General features: G+C 43.0%; 1 protein-coding gene across 1 annotated transcript in view; it reads left to right on the plus strand.

Moving 5' to 3' along the window:
* Nucleotides 1-12,459, plus strand: part of arhgef3 (Rho guanine nucleotide exchange factor (GEF) 3) — a 371,767-nt gene that overhangs the window by 101,748 nt on the left and 257,560 nt on the right. The window lies entirely within an intron of this gene.

The following is a 12,459-nucleotide window of genomic DNA, read 5'->3' on the forward strand; positions in this document are numbered from 1 at the left end:
CCGTTTTATATTGCTGGTGTTGACCTTAATTGAGAATAAATACTTTTTATTTCTTGAAATATTTCTATAGCTTGTCTTTTTTCCCTGCAGTTGCTTTCTGTAGATATAAAGTAGTCAGAAATCGGCAATTTCTGCTCTGATTTTCACTTTTGATATTAATATTTTTACCTGGAAGAAACCTTGCTGCTAGCTGTGTGATTAACTTAGTAAATGTAGAGTCCCCGGTCGTCGTAATGAACAAGAAATGAATTATGTATCGCTCACATGTAGGAAGACTGGAAGATAAGTACTGTACACTGGAGTATTCAGATATGACTCGCTTGTGCTTCCAACTTTAAGGCACTGTTAACAAGCTGCAGTGTAGGATAATCTAGCAACGAGGTCAAATGCTGTATCTCCAAATCTAATGGAACCAAATTACTCAGCTTCAGCCATTGTAAAATAACAGCATGGGCGGTGGCTGGTCAGACCGGAATAGCACTTTTAATACTTATCTTTTAACATGTCTAATAATGAAATAAAAACAAAATACTGCAGATGCTGGAAATCTGAAGGGTCACTGACCCGAAACGTTAACTCTGCTTCTCTTTTCACAGATGCTGCCAGACCTGCTGAGTGGTTCCAGCATTTTTTGTTTTTATGTCTAATAATGATCCTTCTTGCTAATTACAGAACAAGATAGAGTGTTAACATTTTTGGTAAAACAAACTTATTGTTTTTCTGTGTTCTTGATTTAAGTTGGATTATAGCTGCTCTTTGTGGTGTTTAATAAAAAGAAATACATTGGGCAACCTGTTTGTGCATTTGCAGAAAAGGCACATTAACACTAAGTGTGTTGGCTCAGTAATGCTTAATGGTATTGCACAATTCAAGATCTGGTGCCTTCTTAGTGGTAGCCACTGGGAGGATGCACGTGTGGCATATTGTTGCTCTAGTTTGATCTGTAATGGAATAGTAGGACATCATTATAATGAGTTCAGGTAGACAATTCAGGGGAAAGCTGTACAGAGGACAAATGCGTCCACACAGGATTGGAAGGATCATCAGAGGAAGAGTCAAGCCTTCAAATACTGAGCCATGTAGAAATAAAATGGATGCCTGGAAGTGACTTGCTTCCCAACAGTTCTAATCATGAGTTTATTTCAGAAATCCTCTTAATTCAAACTTGAATGAAAAGGAATCTCTTTGGTTGACGATGGAGAAAGAGATGATGATGAAACAAAAAAAGAGGGTGTATGATGCATGTCAGGTGAACTCATCAAGTGAGAACCAGGCCATACACAATAAGTTGAGAGGGGAGGCGAAGAGGGAAATAAGAATGGTAAAGAGAGAATATAAAAATAGAATGGCAGTCAACGTTAAAGAGAACCCAAAGGTCTTCTACCGGCTTGTAAATAGTAAGCGAGTAGTAAGAGGAGGAGTGGGATCTATTAGGGACAGAGAGGGTAATATATGCTTACAGACACAGGGCAAGGCTAATATACTTAATGAGTACTTGGTATCAGTGTTCACCAAGGAAATGAAGACTGACAAAATATCGGTAGAAGCAGAGAAATTAGAGGCAATGGATAGGATAAAAGTTGAGACGGAGGCGGTACTAAAAAGGCTTAGGGTAGATAAGTCACCTGGTCCAGATGGCTTGCTTCCCAGGTAGCTAAAGGAAGTCGGGATGGAGGTAGCAGAAGGGCTTGCCATGATCTTCCAATCTTCCCTGGATACCAGGGAGGTGCCAGAAGATTGGAGAGTGGCAAATGTGACACCCTTACTCAAGAAAGGGTGTAAGGACAGTCCTAACAACTACAGGTCAGTTAGTTTAACATGGGTAAGGTTTCAGAAATAATCAGGGAAAATATCAACGGACACTTAGAGAGGTTTGAGTTAATTAAAGATAGCATGGATTTGTAAAAGGCAGATCATGCTTGACTAATCTAATTGAATTTTTTGATGAAGTAACAGAGAAGGTTGATGAAGGGAATGCAGTGGATTTTGTCTAAATGGATTTTAAGAAAGCATTCGATAAGGTACCACATAAAAGGCTGGTTAACAAAATTGAAGCTCATGGAATAGGAGGGTCAGTGTCCAATTGAATAAAAAAATTGGCTTAAGGACAGAAAATAGTGAGTTGTAGTAAATGGTTGCTTTTCAGACTGGAGGATGATAGACAGTGGTGTTCCCCAAGGGTCAATGCTGGGATACTTTTTTTTTGCTATATATCAATGACTTGGATCTTGGAATAAAGAGTAGAATTTCAAAATTTGCTGATGACACCAAACTTGGAGGTGTGGCAAACAGTGAGGATGATATGAACTGTCTGCAACAAGACATAGATAGGCTAGCAGAATAGGCTGAAGAGTGCTCGGTGGAATTTAATATTGACAAGTGTGAGGTGATGCATTTTAGCGGAAGGAATAGGGAGAGGCAATATATACTTAATGGCACATTTCTAAAGAACCTGCAGGAACAGAGAGACTTGGGGGTGCATGTGCATCGATCTTTGAAGGTGGCAGGACATATTGAGAGATTGATTAGTAAAGTATATGGGATTTTGGGTATCTAAAATAGAGGCATTGAGTACAAAAGCAGGGAAGTTATGCTAAATTTTTATAAAGCTCTGGTTGGGCCCCAACTGGAGTATTGCATTCAGTTCTGGGCACCACACTTCAGGAAGGATGTAAGGGTCCTTGAGAGGGTGCAGAGGGGATTTACCAGAGTGCTTCCAGGGATGGAGAATATTAGTTATAAGGTTAGGTTGGAAAAGCTGGGGTTGTCCTCCTTAGAACAAAGGAGATTGAGGGGAAATTTAATAGAAGTGTACAAGATTATGACAGGCTTAGATAAGTTGGACAAGGAAAAACTATTCTCATTAACTAATGGTACAAGGACTAGGGGACACAGATCGAAGGTTTTGGGTGAAAGATGCAGGGGGAATATGAGGAAGCATTTTTTTACACAGTGGGTGGTAATGACCTGGAACTTACTGTCCAAGGAGGTGGTGGAAGCAGAGACTGTTAATGATTTCAAGAGGAGGTTTGATGGCCAGCTGAGAGATATAGACTTGCAGGGCTACGGGGATTGAGCTGGGAAGTGGGACTGACTGCATAGCTCTGTGGAGAGCTGACATGGACTCTGGGCCGAATGGCCTCCTCCTGTGCCTAAATGACTCTATAAAGGTTTCAAAATGGCATTCCAACCAGTTAGTCCAACATGCAAAAGATTAATATGGAGGGTCTCACCATCTTCTTGGCTAAGTTTAGAATTTTGGTATGAGTTATGATGGACTCTAATGGTACAGTGTGTGTGTGTGACATTGTGGATTTGCTAGAAACTTGCCATGATTGGTGTTTGTCATAAGGGATTGAATATAACATCCATCCAAACTGAACAATTGTTGCCTGAGTCACAAGGTTTTTAATTTTAGTTTGGATATACAGCCTGCTTTTTAGGGGATTGTTCAGGTAGTATTGAATATTGACACTGTACATAAAAAGGTACGTATTTAAAAAAAATTCATTCATGGGATGTGGGTGTCACTGGCTATGCCAGCATTTATTGCCCATCCCTAATTGCCCTTGAGAAGGTGGTGGTGAGCTGCCTTCTTGAACCGCTGCAGTCCATGAGAGGTAGGTACACCCACAGTGCTGTTAGGAAGGGAGTTCCAGGATTTTGACCCAATGACAGTGAAGGAATATGGTGATATAGTTCCACGTCAGGATGGTGTGTGACTTGGAGGGGAACTTGCAGGTGGTGGTGTTCCCATGCATCTGCTGCTCTCGTCCTTTGAGGTGGTAGAGGTCGTGGGTTTGGAAGGTGCTGTCTAAGGAGCCTTGGTATGTTGCTGCAGTGCATCTTGTAGATGGTACACACTGCTGCCACTGTGCATCGGTGGTGGAGGGAGTGAATGTTCGTAGATGGGGTGCCAATCATGCAGGCTGCTTTGTCCTGGATGGTGTCGAGCTTCTTGAGTGTTGTTGGAGCTGCACCCATCCAGGCAAACGGAGAGTATTCCATCACACTCCTGACTCCTGCCTTGTAGATGGTGGACAGGCTTTGGGGAGTCAGGAGGTGAGTTACTCGCCGCAGGATTCCTAGCCTCTGACCTGCTCTTGTAGCCATGGTATTTATATGACTACTCCAGTTCAGTTTCTGGTCAATGGTAGCCCCTAGGATGTTGATAATGGGGGATTCAGCAATGGTAATGCCATTGAATGTCAAGGGGAGATGGTTAGATTCTCTCTTGTTGGAGATGGTCATTGCTTGGTACTTGTGTGGCGCAAATGTTACTTGCCACTTATCGGCCCAAGCCTGGATATTGTATTTCTACATGGACTGCTTCAGTACTTGAGGTGTCGCGAATGGTGCTGAACATTGTGCAATCATCAGCGAACATCCCCACTTCTGACCCTATGATTGAAGGAAGGTCATTGATGAAGCAGCTGAAGATGGTTGGGCCTAGGACACTATCCTGAGAAACTCCTGCAGTGATGTCCTGGAGCTCAGATGATTGACCTCCAACAACCACAACCATCTTCCTTTGCGCTAGGTATGAGTCCAACCAGCAGAGAGTTTTCCCCCTGATTCTCATTGACTCCAGTTTTGCTTGGGCTCCTTGATGCCATACTCAGTCAAATGCTGCCTTGATGTCAAGGGCAGTCACTCTCACCTCACCTCTTGAGTTCAGCTCTTTTGTCCATGTTTGAACCAAGGCTGTAATGAGGTCAGGAGCTGAGTGGCCCTGGCGGAACCCAAACTGAGCATCACTGAGCAGGTTATTGCTAAGCAAGTGCTGCTTGATAGCAATGTTGATGACACCTTCCATCACTTTACTGATGATTGACAGTAGACTGATGGGACGGTAATTGGCCGGGTTGGACTTTTAGCATGGTGATAGTGCCACACAACGCGATGGACAGTATCCTCAATGTGAAGGTGGGGCTTCATCTCCATAAGGACTGTGCGGTGTTCACTCCTACCAATACTGCCATGGACAGAAGCATCTGCGGCAGGCAGATTGGTGAGAACAAGGTCAAGTATCTTATTCCCTTTTTGTTGGTTCTCTCACCACCTGCCACAGACCCAGTCTAGCAGCTATGTCCTTTAGGACTCAGCCAGCTCGGTCAGTAGTGGTGCTACCGAGCCACTCTTGGTGATGGACATTGAAGTCCCCCACCCAGAGTACATTTTGTGCCCTTGCCACCCTCAGTGCTTCCTCCAAGTGCTGTTCAACATGGAGGAGTGCTGAGTCATCAGCTGAGAGAGGGCGGTAGGTGGTAATCAGTAGGAGGTTACCTTGCCCATGTTTGACCTGATGCCATGAGACTTCATGGGGTCCGGAGTCGATGTTGAGGACACCCAGGGCAACTCCCTCCCTACTGTAGACCACTGTCCCGCCACCCCTGCTGGGTCTGATCTGCCGGTGGGACAGGACATACCCAGGGATAGTGATTGCAGTGTCTGGGACATTGTCTGTAAGGTATGATTCCGTGAGTATGACTATGTTAGGCTGTTGCTTGACCAGTCTGTGGGACAGCTCTCCCAACTTTGGCACAAGCCCCCAGATGTTAGTAAGGAGGACATTGCAGGGTCGACAGGGCTGGGTTTACCGTTGTTGTTTCCGATGCCTAGGTCGATGCTGGGTGGTCCGTCCGGTTTCATTCCTTTTTATTGACTTTGTAGCGGTTAGGTCCAACTGAGTGGCTTGCTGGGCCATTTCAGAGGGCATGTAAGAGTTAACCACATTAAATTAAGGAGTAACGATAAATGCTTATACTCATCATTTTACTCATCATATTGTAGGGATTTGTATAATTAAAAGTCCTATATCTGCACATGTAAATTCATCGGAATTAATGTTTCTATAATTTTCTACTTGAGACATAATGATGGGACTTCTACAAGATGTGATTGATTGATTGATTGTTAATAAATGCTATCTACTATAAGGAAATGTCTCTGACAATCCATAATAGCAAGGTCCACGGCTGAAAACAGTGTGTCAGGAAGATGCTTGAGGTGCTGTCATATATGGGTGTGGCAGACCCTAAAACACGCTTTGTTTAATGTAACATGGTAACCATGATATCCTGGAACATGCTTGATTGCTGTAGGAAATCAGGAAGCAACATCCCAGTTTTTCCTAAAATTAGCCTTTTCTTTCTCTTTTTTTTTTTGTTGCTCCTTCCCCAAACCCCTCTAGGAGTTAGCATTGCTAACTATTTGGGAGGGTGATGCACAAGTTTGCACCATCTAAATAATGGAGTGGGCATTGATGGATTTGATGTACAATAGTGATGCTTATGTTGCCTGATCAATTTCAGCAATTGATTCTCCAATGCATAGCTCAATCAGCATTATTATGGTATCAGAGCAGCAAATAATGTAGACAGTGTTGTGGGCAGAGCTGTTGGAGATGTCATCGACACACTGTGGGGGCTGAAGGCTATTATAATAGCACTTTGAGAGCACAAGGAACACTGTTTATTCAATCAGAATTCCCCAGTTTGTGTGGGCGCTTCCATTACACTGTATAGTAAGGGCTTACAACCAACACATTGGTGATACATTATTCGTCATCCACCTTAAAATCACCTACTGTTCTCTTAAGAATAGGAATGATTACCATATATGGTCTGTCAACTTCCTCTCCATGCCAGAAGTAAACAGTTATTATTTAAGTTCTTTTAAAAACATCATTCTAGTTCTTAATGTAAGCTGCTTCTTGAATGATGACAGTAATCAAATGATCTGAATTGCATGCACTTATGTCTGTACCAGGTCTACCTGTAATGGACATTGGCAATGAAATATATTTTCTCAGTGGATGATCGTGTTAACTGTGTGGCACAGAATGAGATTACTTACTGTAGTGAAATAAACCTTAGAATTTGAAGTTCCCAAGTGTGTTTAAATGATGACATTAAGCATGACCAAAAACAAGTTGGGCAGGAAATGCACACATACAGAAGATATATATATATATTTATATTTTGTGCAAGATATTTTCAGATTTCTTTCAAAGAACTGTTTATAAAGAGATGAGTAAACAATTATTTTCACAGAAATTATCAAATCTTTGCTCCCACTCTCGTCCGTAATTCTCTTATTGGCCAGTAGTGTCACTATTTGCTATATTTAACCACTGAACACTATTCAGTGCTGATTTGATTTGCATGGTAGAGGTAATTTGATTTGTGTACATCCAATTCCTCAACATTTTTTATATCTTGACAATTTAAACAAATTGCTTTGCAAAGATTGATAAGTGGCCACAAACTGTTAGTTCCTTGTAAACTGTATATGTGAAGATAGACAATAATGTCACTTTCAATAACTCACAGCTTTCTGGTTTTTTGACCTCCTCCCAGAAGAATATGTTCATGAAATAGGCTTCATTGGGGTCCACCTGTATGCTCCTGTATCTGTGAAGATAAAAGTCAAGAAGAACAGACTGCATGTATACAGCACCATTGTTGACCTTAAGACATCCCAAAATGCTTCACCACACTTTTGAAATGTGTAGAGAAATGTGTCAGCCAATTTGCACACAGCAAGGTTTCATAAACAGCAATGAGATAAATGATCAATTAAATGCTTTTAGTATCCTGGGTTCTGTGTTAAATGTTGGCCAGTTCTCCCCTTCCCTCACTTCAGTGGCATAGCTAGGAATGGTGATTTGGGTAGGCCCCAATTTATGGTTGTTGGGCAATGACCAAAGGTCTGACAGCAGAGTGAATCATTTATGTTCCAAACAATCTCAAACGATTAAAATCCCAAGTACATTAAATATCGTTCCTGTACATCAATTTTCCATGTTTCAAGTGGACAAAAAAATAGATTCTGCATAAATTTGCAGCAAATGTTATTAAAGAATCCAATCAAGGAAGCATCACCAAGCCAGCAGGAACAAAGTAATTTCATTTTTAACCAATTAGTAACTTAAATGAAAGTCAGTAAATTATTTAATTTGTCCATGTGCGTTTAAAATAAAGTGGAGGGTTATAATCCATCAAAATCATTTAAATGATCCATTTAGGCTTTGGGGCAAGTCAGAGTGAACATGCTGTGAGATTTTTGGAATCTGAGTGAGCCAGTCAAATGAGCAGTTAACTGAGCTGAGATGAGACACGTGCGGTGAGTTGAATTGTGATGCCATGAAGGGGAAGGGTATAAAAAGTGCCATGGAAGAATTCTCAGCTTTAAATCTGCCGTCATCACCCCACTCCTCAAAATACCAACCTTGACCCCCCCCCCCCCACCCCACCCCAAACCACTCTTGCAAACTACAGTCCCTTCTCCAACCTCCCTTTCCTCTCCAAAGCCCTTGAACATGTTGTCGCCTCCCAAATCCATGCCCATCTTTCGCAGAACTCCATGTTTGAATCCCTCCAATCAGGTTTCCACTGCTGCCACAGTACTGAAATAGCTCTTATCAAAGTAATAAATGACATCCTATGTGACTATGACAAATGTAAACTTTGCCTCCTCATCCTTCTTGACCTGTCTGCACACCTTCCTCCTCCAACACATCTTTGCTGATGTACAGCTGGGTGGGACTGCTCTCACCTGGTTCTTATCTATCTAATCGTAGTTAAAGAATCACTTGCAATGGCTTCTCTTCCTGCTCCCACACCGTTACCTCTGGTGTCCCCCCAAGCATCAAGCCTTGGCCCTCTCCTGTTTCTCATCTACATGCTGCCCTCAGCGACATCATCCGAAAGCATGGCATTAGTTTCCATATGTTTGCTGACGACACTCAGCTCCACCTCACCACCACTTCTCTTGACTCCTCCACTTGCTAAATTATCAGACTGCTGATCCAACATCTAGTACTGGATGAGCAGAAATTTCCTCCAATAAATATTGGGAAGATTGAGGCCATTGTTTTCAGTCCCCATGCCAAACTTTGTTCCCTAGCTACCGACTCCATTCCTTTCCCTGGCAACAGTCTGAGATTAAACCAGTCTGTTTGCAACATTGATGACACATTTGACGCCGAGATGAGCTTCCGGCCTCACATTTGTGCCATCACTAAGATCGCCTATTTTCACCTCCACAACATTGCCTGACTTCGCCCTGTCTCAGATCATTCACTGCTGAAACCTCATTCATGCCTTTGTTACCTCTAGACTTGACTATTCCAGTGCACTTCTGGCTGGTCTCCCACATTCTGCCCTCCATAAACTTGAGGTCATCCAAAACTATGCGGCCTGTGCCTTAACTCGCACTATGTCCTGTTCCCCTATCACCCCTGTGCTCACTGGCCTACATTCCCGCTCAAGCAATGTCTTGATTTTAAAATCCTCAGCCTTGTTTTCAAATCCTCGCCCCTCCCTATCTCTGTAATCTCCTCCAGCCCCACAACCCTCTAAGATATGTGCACTCCTCTAATTCTGGTTCTGTCCATCCCTGATTTTGATCACTCCACCTTTGGTGGCCATGCCTTCAGTTGCCCTGGAATACCCTCCCTACACCTCTCTGCCTCTCCACCTCACTTCCCTGCTTTAAAACATTCCTTAAAACCTACTTCTTTGATGAAGCTTTTGGTCATTTAATCTAATACCTCCTTTTGTGGCTCAATGTCATACTTTGTTTTAGAATGCTTCTATAAAGTGCCTTGGGATGTTTTATTATCTTAAAGGTATAAGTTGTTGTTGTTTGACTGCCACTCCAAATCTCAGCCCATTACTTCTTTCTCCTCTTTTATCCTTGGCCCCTCTTGGACCATTCTCTCTTTCTGCCATATCACCTTGCCTTTCTACCTTTCAGTTGGTTTATTTGCCCCCCACCCACCCCATCCCTATCCAAACCAATCACCGCCTCCTACTCTGTTGCTACATCCTAAACGTGAATGCCCCTTGAATAAATCCACAGCTATTCTGTTTCTTTTCCCAGCATGCTCCAAAAGCCTCTTTAAGCACCCTTTGCTGTGTCCTTTGCAACCATAAAGGCGGGGCTAAAGCGTGGTGAGTCGAAGAGACTTAGCAGTTGGCAGGAAAAAAGACAGAAGCGCAAGGGGAGAGCCAGCTGTGTAACAGCCCCAACAACCAATTTTATCTGCAGCACCTGTGGAAGAGTCTGTCACTCTAGAATTGGCCTTTATAGCCACTCCAGGCGTTGCTTCACAAACCACTGACCACCTCCAGGCGCTTACCCATTGTCTCTCGAGACAAGGAGGCCAAAGAGATATGAACAGTAACCTCAACTGCCTCATCCTCCTCTCTCTCACAGATCTACCCACTCGCTAGGGTTAGTCTCAACAATCTCCTTCCCATCTTAGTCACACCACATACCACTACCCACTAGTAGATCACTGCCTTTCTCTGCACCTTGTATTGACATCCTGGCTTTGATTGAAATTTGGCCTCTAGGTGGTGACACCTTCACCCTTAATGACCCTCGCTACCTGGCCCACCCGAACAGCTGCAGTGGTAACATGGCCCTTAGCACAAAGTCACATCTTGCTTTCACGTCTCAAATACCCTCTTCTTCCAGCACCACATCTTGTTCAATCTCTGACAGGTGGGTAGGTAGCCTGTCGGTCAAATGGAAGCAAGCTCCAGGAGTTAAAAGAGCCTAAATCTCACATTGGCGCAGCCATGTGAATTTGATACTTGTCTCCCCATCCCCGCTGCTTGTTAGAGGAGGTAGGTTGGAGTTGAGGGGAGGAAGTTCCAAGTAGGGTACCCCAGTGATCAGTATTAAGGTGTTAATTTACATTAACAACTTGGATTCAGAAGTTATGTAAACTGGTCCAGTATGCAGAGAACATCAAACTAGGTGGGATAATTGAATCAGAAGAGACAGATTAGGAATGACAGAAAATATTTTTTTATTTATTTGTTCATGGGATGTGGGCCTCACTAGCAAGGCCAGAATTTAGGTCCCCATCCCTAATTGCTCTTGAGAAAGTGGTGCTGAGCTGCCTTCTTGAACCACTGCAGTCCATCTGGTGTAGGTACACCCACAGTGCTGTTAGGTGGGGGAGTTCCAGGATATTGACCCAGGAACAGTGAAGGAACAGTGATATATTTCTAAGTCAAGATGGTGTGTGGCTTGGAGGGGAACTTGCAGGTGGTGATGTTCCCATCACCTGTCCTTGTCCTTCTAGGTGATAGAGGTTGCGGGTTTGGAAGATGCTGTTGAGGACGCATTGGAGAGTTGTTGCAATACATTTTGTAGATGGTACGCAGTACAAAGTACACCAGTGGTGGAGAGTTGCCAATCAAGTGGGCTGCTTTGTCCTGGATGGTGTTGAGCTTCTTCAGTGTTGAAGCCACAGTCATCCAGGCAAATGGAGAGTATTCCATCACATTCCTGACTTTGTGCCTTGTAGATAGTGAAAAGACTTAGGAGAGTCAGGAGGTTCATTCCTCGTAACAGAATTCCCAGCTTCTGATAAAAGCAAAATACTGCGGATGCTGGAAATCTGAAACAAAAACAAGAAATGCTGGATTCACTCAGCAGGTCTGGCAGCATCTGTGGAAAGAGAAGCAGAGTTAACGTTTCGGGTCAGTGACCCTTCTTCCGAAGAAGGGTCACTGACCCGACACGTTAACTCTGCTTCTCTTTCCACAGATGCTGCCAGACCTGCTGAGTGAATCCAGCATTTCTTGTTTTTGTTCCCAGCTTCTGACCTGCTTTTGTAGCCACAGTATTTTTGTGGCTGGTCCAGTTAAGTTTCTGGTCAATGGACATCCCTAGGATGCTGATGGCGGGAGATTCAGCGGAAGAAATAGCATTGAATGTCAAGGGTAGGTAGTTAGATTCTCTCTTGTAGGAGATAGTCATTGCCCACCACTTGTGTGGCGCAAATGTTACTTACCACTTATCAATTCAAGCCTGCACATTGTCCAAGTCTTGCTGCATGTGGGCATGCAACAATGGCAGGTCAGGTGAAATTTAACATGATCATGTATAGTACCAAATCTCAGGAGAAGTAATGGATAACGTAACTATTCAAAATGAGCAATATCAGTATTTGAATATTATTAATACACTTTGTTAAGTTGAACAAGTTCTAAGACTTTAGTAAACTTAGAACTCCAGGCATCCAACTACAGTGCATTAGCAATCAACAAAGCAAATGTAACTCTGAATGATATAACCAAAACTGTAGAGTACGAGTTGGGGAAAGTTATACTCGAATAATATGGTTATATGCATCCAGTTCTGGTTAAAGGAACCATTCAGGCCGTGGGGGAGTTCAGTGATGCGCCAGACACCTGATCTCTAGTATGAGGACTGAATTATGAGAGAATTCAGGTAAAATTTCAGCTCTTCAGAGATATATATCATTTAGTAAACAGTATAAAAAAGGAAATCCTGAATAGTATTACAAATGAAAAGGACACAGGATCAGACTAGTAAATGGCAACTTTAGGTTTGATGTTGGGGAAATTCTCCTTCAAACAAGAGAGATCGTTATGTGGAGTGGATGTCTGGGTAGGATAATGGAATAAATAA

The sequence above is a fragment of the Heterodontus francisci genome, chromosome 19 (assembly GCF_036365525.1).
Source record: "Heterodontus francisci isolate sHetFra1 chromosome 19, sHetFra1.hap1, whole genome shotgun sequence".
NCBI classification, from domain to species: domain Eukaryota; kingdom Metazoa; phylum Chordata; class Chondrichthyes; order Heterodontiformes; family Heterodontidae; genus Heterodontus; species Heterodontus francisci.